The sequence below is a fragment of the Martes martes genome (assembly GCF_963455335.1).
Source record: "Martes martes genome assembly, chromosome: 3".
Classification (NCBI taxonomy): Eukaryota; Metazoa; Chordata; class Mammalia; order Carnivora; family Mustelidae; genus Martes; species Martes martes.
Genome location: NC_137890.1, coordinates 131,284,677 through 131,291,927, shown reverse-complemented (window position 1 = coordinate 131,291,927; position 7,251 = coordinate 131,284,677).

Below are 7,251 nucleotides of genomic sequence, written 5' to 3'. Positions count from 1 at the left end.
AGGCAGCCACCAGCCACAGACGCTGCTCAGGGTCCATCTTGTTCTCTGCTTATACATTTTTAGAACATCTAAGCCACAGCAGTGAGAAGTCTTACCTTTCATGAGTGAAGTAGATTCCCTTGGTCTTCCATACAGAGTTTTGAACTATTGAAAGCTATCATCAAAAATCACCACCACAATCATCTTGATGTGAGAGCAGGTTCTTAGACAAAAATCTTTGGTGAATTTAGGTCTAATATCCTTTGTGCTACCATAAATTAGCTGAGATCGTTGCTCTTCTCCTAGGTAATGACACAGCATTTCCCCCGCGAACTTTTTTAGCACTGTGTAATGAAATGCAGTGGAAAGCACAGGAAATATTGTGGTTGGGTTTTGAACTTGAGCCATCACACTCAACCCAAACACCGTGACAAGGGTCCTGTGGAATAAAAAAGAGAAAGAGGGGGTGACATCATTGGGAGGTCCCCATCCTTCTTTAGGTGACAAAACAGCCTGGGGATGACAACAGAAACACCATTTAGGGGACCTGACTTATGGCTCTTTGGTACGAGTGTCTCCATTTAAACCCAAAACTAAGAACAAACCGGGGGGCGGGGCCTCCACTTGGGCTACCCCCTTAGCTCCCAGACAAGAGGCTACATCTGAGGATGGCTGGGGTGTGTAAGTACCAGCCTATTTCCTAGTGGTTAGCGTTGTATTCGGCTCTAAGTTAGGTGACGAGCATTTCCTCCGTGTCTTCTATTTTCAGAGCCAAGTCAAGGACTGGCAAAATGTCCTGTTGCAGGATTGCATAAACTCTCCCTCTACATTTCATCCCTAGATGGTTAAAGTAGCAACTGCTCTTCCATTTCAGCAGGAAGTGAAGTAAGACCACCTGTTCCTTCTGCAAATTGCCAAAGAAGCTTGCAAAAGGTATATTATGAACCCAAAATGAGTTAGTGCAGAGAGAAAGTGAATGAGTAATTGTAGAAAGTCCTACCAGTTATTGAACACTTTTTTTTTTAAAGATTTTGTTTATTTATTTGACAGACAGAGATCACAAGTAGTCAGAGAGGCAGGCAGAGAGAGAGGAAGGGAAGCAGGCTCCCTGCTGAGCAGAGAGCCTGATGCGGGGCTCGATCCCAGATCTGAGCAGAAGGCAGAGGCTCAACCTGCTGAGCCACCCAGGGGCCCCTTGAACACTTTTTATATGAATGTGTGTTACAATGTAATATCGGATATAATCTTCTCAACAACCTTATAGCAGGTGCTATTATGATGAATCATTTTACAGATGAGAAAAACAAAGATTTGAATGTTATGCCCAAGGACACACACACACATACACACACATACACACACACACACGGACAAATGTGGAACTCGATCCTGGTTCATTAGACATTTATGGATGACCTACGGATGTCTCCATTCCTCCTGTCCCTTCCTCTCGCACACAAGGCAAGTTTTCAAAATGACTTATTCATGTGTTCTAATTTTTTCCCCTTTCTTCTAGGGGAGTAAGACTTAAAACTTAAGACTACGGTAAGAGAAGTTAGCCTGTAAAATATTTTCACGTTTTCCTATGCTATCTAGACTAGGGTAGGTAGCCTAGGTACCCTTCTTTTCTTCCTCCATAGTAAAAATAAAAAGCAGGAGAGTGTTTTCTAATTAATCTAAACTCTTCTGTGATAATAATAATAAAGCTCCCCAAACCAAGATAAAGGAAAATTAGAACCTAAGAAGATTCAAGATTTATTAGGAAAATATTTTTATATCACACTGGAGTGGATCGCTAGGAAAATGTATTTCCGACTTTTAATGAAACCAGCAGCTCTCTATCAGGAAGAGGAGAATTCTGCTTGGAGGTCCCCGGCCCACCACTGCAGGGCAGCCCATTAGTGGATCACCTCATTTGGCCAGCAGGTGGTGCAAGCTCGAACGCTCAGCAGTTTCTTCTAATTGCCGAAGAGCAAATGGCTACATCTCACCTGGAAATGGTTGCTTGAGCTCTTTTAGGGCCAAGTTTAAGGAAGATTTATTTTTCAAAATCAATTAAAACTGCAAAACAACAACAACAACAACAAAACCCACAAACCCTTCTAATATTATTATAGATAGAAAGAGCATATTCATGAGGCTTACCCATGTACCTGTGTGTCAAGTGAATTGGACCTGGGAAGCTGTTTCAGACTGGGGAGGAGGGACAGGCAAGACGCAAAGGGGGCCAGAAGTTTCTGAGAGGCAGCACGTGCCATGCGTACTGGTCTCATTCTCCTCCTAAGCTTGAAATACACTTAATTCCTGCCACCACGAAGAAGGTGTCACCATCAAAAAGAAAAGCACTTAGTCCAAGGTCGCACTGTTGGTTAGTGGCTAAATTAGGAGTTGAGCTCTAGTGTGTTCGATTCCCACATCCAGCATCTTTCCACTGCATGGACTGGTTCTTCTCATGGTGATACTTGGCAAGGAAGCCCTAGACGTGGTCGGCCCGTTCTCCAAGTGGTTTCGGGGCAAGACACTGCTGCTTCCTGAAGGCGGTCCCCTCCCTTCCACTATTCCTCCCCTGCAACACCCCAGACCCCAGAGAACAAATGGAAAAGGAGTGAGATTCCCCCTTCTTAATTCACTTTTGTCAAGATTAAAGTCTGCAAACCCAGTGGTGCCATTTGGACGCTAGGGGGCACTGGATGCTCGTAAAACCCCTGAGATTCCAGGCAGGGTCCCGCTGTTCTGTTTGCTCTGACTGGCAAGGACCATCTGTCCCTCCATTAGAAGTTTTATTTCTAATGGATCGAAATCTACCATGCTTCAAAACAAACTCATTTCTTTATTTGGTAGCTTTCTCTTGCTCTAGAATTCTTCCTTTCAGACCGTCTCAATGACTCATTGCTCTAGTCATTGCTATGAGAACGCGAAGAGCAGGTCCCCTGGGTCTGACGGCAAACCATCCTGCTCCCCGCTATTGCTAGCCTCTAGCATGACCCAGAAGAACACCGAACACAATCAATGAATAAATGTATTTTTTTTTTAAAAAAAAGCAGGTGATTAAAAACAGAGACATAAAAGAAAAATCACCCCCATCTCCAAAATGCTGTGCCCACAGCTCACTGCACTTAAATGCCTTCATGGAGAAAGGAGCATGGATGGGTGAAGCCAGCCACTTGAAGAAGCTGCTCTTCCTTCCACTGGGGGAAGCCCAGAGCACCACGGAAAGAAGGGGAGTGGCGGGATATTCTCATCTTGAGAACAGGTGCCCCCCTACAGGCAGAGGCCCTTCTAAGCTGGGCCCTTGGCAACAGCCTTTGAAATAACTGAGTGCGGGTGACACAGGTTGGGCATGAATATGCAAATGAGAATCCTCAAGTTGTCCACTTCGTGCTTTTGGATTTTTTTTTTTTTAAATCAGCCACTAACCATGACTAACAAAAAATAAAGGAGAAAGAAAAAGGTTGACCTTCACTTGGTTTCTCCCACTGACCTCCCTGTGCCAGAGCCAAAGCACTTTTCAGAGGAGGGAGAAAGATGGTGGGGGTCTCCGCAAGGAGCGGAGACCACGGAGCGCTAAAGACATTTTCACCTCCCTTCTCAACAAAAGCTTGGGAATGGATAAATAGGGTCTACTCAGTTCCGTCAATCAACTGTACTTGCTCTATTTTCATTGCCACTAAGAGGTAGAAAAAGCTAACATTTGCTACAAAGCCCCCATCAGTGCATTCAAGGAACTCATGGGGGGGCTTACTGAGTAATGTCTGTAAACTTGCCAGCCCACTAATTGTGTGTATCATTTCCTTACAGTCTCTCCATCCTGTCACTCTGGTCCCAATAATCACTTTGGCTTCCATACTTCTTTCTTTGTTCACCCCGCTCCCAGGAGGTGGGCCCAGAGGGAGGCACCTCAGAGGCAGGCATGTCTTTATAACTAAATGTGACAACGGGTTTGGGGAATTTGCTGGCATAATTATAAAGAAGAATTTTGCATCGTTATCCATCACTTCCTGAGACAGGAACAGGAGCGGTGAGGCTCTCAGGTCCCTCCCCCTCTGAGGACTGGTGGCAGCACGCACAGCAGGTGTTGACTGACTGACCCACCCTGCCTGGGGGGAGGGGACAAATTTCAATAAAGCCTGAAAAGACTGTCAAATCAAACCTAATACCAAAAGCTGAATGGCAATGAAACAAAACAAAACAAAACAAACAAACAAAAACTTATTCAGTCTTTAGAAGATGAATTACACCCAAGTTCCATATTCCTGCCCCCCTTGGAGAGGAATCGCTTGTGGACATCTCTTTTGAAAGAGTTCTCCCAGGCTCACCGCTGCAGACCAGCAGAAGACTACCAGCACCCCACACCTCCACGCCCAATAACAGTTTCCAGCCCCCGAGCTCCTAATTCCCTTCCATTTGTGACGACTGTCCTTGCCTGTGGCCTGAAACACAAATGCTTATGAGCCTGCCCCTTCTGTGGAAATGTGCTTGAAGCCTTCAACACCTTTTAGCGTTTCTTGGAATTTATCTTCTTACAGAGATGGAAACAGGTACTAGGAAGCGTGTTTTTTAGACGGGAATGTGATCCACAGATGCCCTCCCTGCCCCACCCCAGGGCACAGAGTATTAGAGCAGCCCTGAAGCATAACCATCTCCTCCGCCAGCCCCTTATGTTTCCCACCTTTGCTCCTTTCCCCCTCCCCTTGCAGATCCCTTGAGTTCTCTCAGGGCCTGGAAGCTTCTACTGGGGAGTAGAAACTTTGGGTCCTCTCTGGCAACTCTCCGGGATGGGGTGGCGGCAGGGGTGTGGGTGAGGATTAGGTTTAGGAATCCCCTTTTAACTTCCCTTAGGCATATTTCCCCCTTCAGCCTTCTTGTTGAGTGTAATTTGGACATACCATCCTATTTTATAAGCTGCGAAAGCCACAGCAGTGTTCCAGAGAAACACAGCATCTGGATGGCATGTGAAAAGCTCTGATGCAATGGACCAGCCCCCAATGTCCTATTTCTTTTTTTCCCAATCCTTTGGCAACAGTTCCCAGCATTCTTCTTGTGGGCAGGAAGAGGGGAAGGAGGCAGCGGGAAACGATCTGCATGCCCTTTGGGTGAAGATTTGTCAAATCAGTTTGCTGTAGCTGGTAAGGGGTGTCAGGGAGCTAACCGGAAACAAGTTAGGTAATCTGTTCGGTCCAGTAACATTTGCACCCGTCTGCCCGGCTCCTCAGAGTCCTCCTTCCACTTGCTCATTACAGGGAAGATGGGAGGAGACCCCAAGCTGAAATCCATAGGTTGAATCCCCTAATTTCAAACCTTGTGTATTCCAGAAGTTTCTACAAATGTAACTCTGGTTCTGATCATAGCTAAGAAGGGTGCATTCGGGCAGAGTGGGGCCTGGGGCACTTGTAGGAGCCGGGAGGCTGTGGGCACCAAGAGTCCTGCCGGCTACCCATGGACTCCTCTCACAGCACCCCTTGTCCCTCTGGGTGACAGGTCAGTCCTTGGCTGCCAAAGAGTGATCTGGTCATCTCCCCCCACCCCCCGCCCCGGCATGGCCTCAGTCATGGCTCTCTCACCAGCATGATAAATCTTTGATGAGGTACCTCCAGAAGGACTCCCCTCTCTGGGTTTCCATCACACTCCTGGTGGTGCACATTTTTCCATGGCTTTCTCTGCTCATTCATTAAGTTTCTTGCCCCAGAAACGGGCCCACCAGGCTCCCTTTAGGAATCTGGATGGGAGAGACGTTGAACAACACTTAGGTGGCCATGGTCAAGATGTTTCTTGCTGTGGAAACTCAGCTGCCCTCCCGACCAGTGGATACATCTGGGCTCTCTCTTCAAGTTGAGCTCTTACCCTACTAGAGCACTTTCTAGTATGTGAAGGCTCCAGTTTGACCATTTCAGTTTATCCAAGAATTATCTGTCTGGAGCTGATAGCCCCACCCCACCCCTGTCTGCCTTCACCCCCACCCCCAGGGCCCTGCAAAGTCTTTATTATGCTAACACAACCCCCACCCCCACCCCCCAGGGTCTGCCACCAAAATCAAGCCCTGATTTGTCAGGATTCCAGGACAGGGTATAGAAGGGGTTTCCTTCTGAGACCTACACCATTTATCATCTGTGTGCAACTGGGAATGAGTGTCTCATGGAAACAATGGGTTAATGGGTGGTTCAGGTTTCTCTCCTAAGAGCAGGAGTCCAGGCAATCTAAACCGAGGCTCAGCTGTAGCGCAAAGGGTGCTAGGCTTGCTTAAGTGTTTGGACGACAGAATTCACACAATCAGGAGGGAGGAGAATACAGAAAAGCAGAAAAGAAAAATGTCTTTCTGCTTTTCTGGGTACAGGACTGGTCCTGGGAAAGTTCTTAAAACAAACCAGAGATGTTGTGCCTGTGGCTTCCTGCAACTCCCCGCTTGGACCCCTTGCTCAGCACCTAACAGCCTGGCCTCGAGCATTCCAGGACTCCTGCTGTTGGAAAGGCATCAACTTGGCACCCTTCTAGGCCTGGCCCCATCCTCACAGGCCGAAGGCACCAGCGATAGACCAGCCGCCCAAGCCAACAGGTCCTGCTGCGTGGATCTGCTGTCTTGCTGAGTCATACAAGGGAACCAGCAAAACCGACTTAGGCTGGAGTGGGAGGGCAGAGCAAGGGAGTGTGGGGGCCCCATGAGCCCGCACAAGAACTCCTGGTAGATGTTCCGACCAGGAAGCAGCATCCCCAGGAGAGTCACAGTGGCTGTGATGCCCCGGGCGCTGGCCACGCTGCAGGCCCCAGGCAGAGTGGTTTGCCTCCTTCCTTTAGCCAGCGAATACTGGAGCGCCAGGACCAATGGTGTAAGCCTGAGCATTCCGGGGACAGCACAGATGAAACAAATGTCTTTGTCCTCATGGAGCTTACAGTCTCATCTGTTATCTCATGTCATTTTCATAATAACCTAGAAGCCTGAAACTGTCATATCCTCATGTTAGTCAGTTAAAAAAAACCCTGAGGTGCCTGGAGATTTGATTTGCACCACAAGAACATGCTGGTTTAGGCAATGAAACTAGGCCTGCAAGCCAGGTTCTCTGTGACGCCTGTGTCTATGTCTTCACTGCTGGGCCCAGCCATCTAGAAGCCAGAGCTCCCAGTTCCTCGCCCCACCGCAGATAGGGCCAAGAACTGGGCTCAGGGGCCCCAGGCTGTTGCTTTGGTCAGCCTCTCCCTTTTCCTGTCTTCTGAACCCACATACTCTCAAGAGGCTGCACATTTCCCCCAAGCTGAGGGAAGGGGACAGCAGATAGGAAG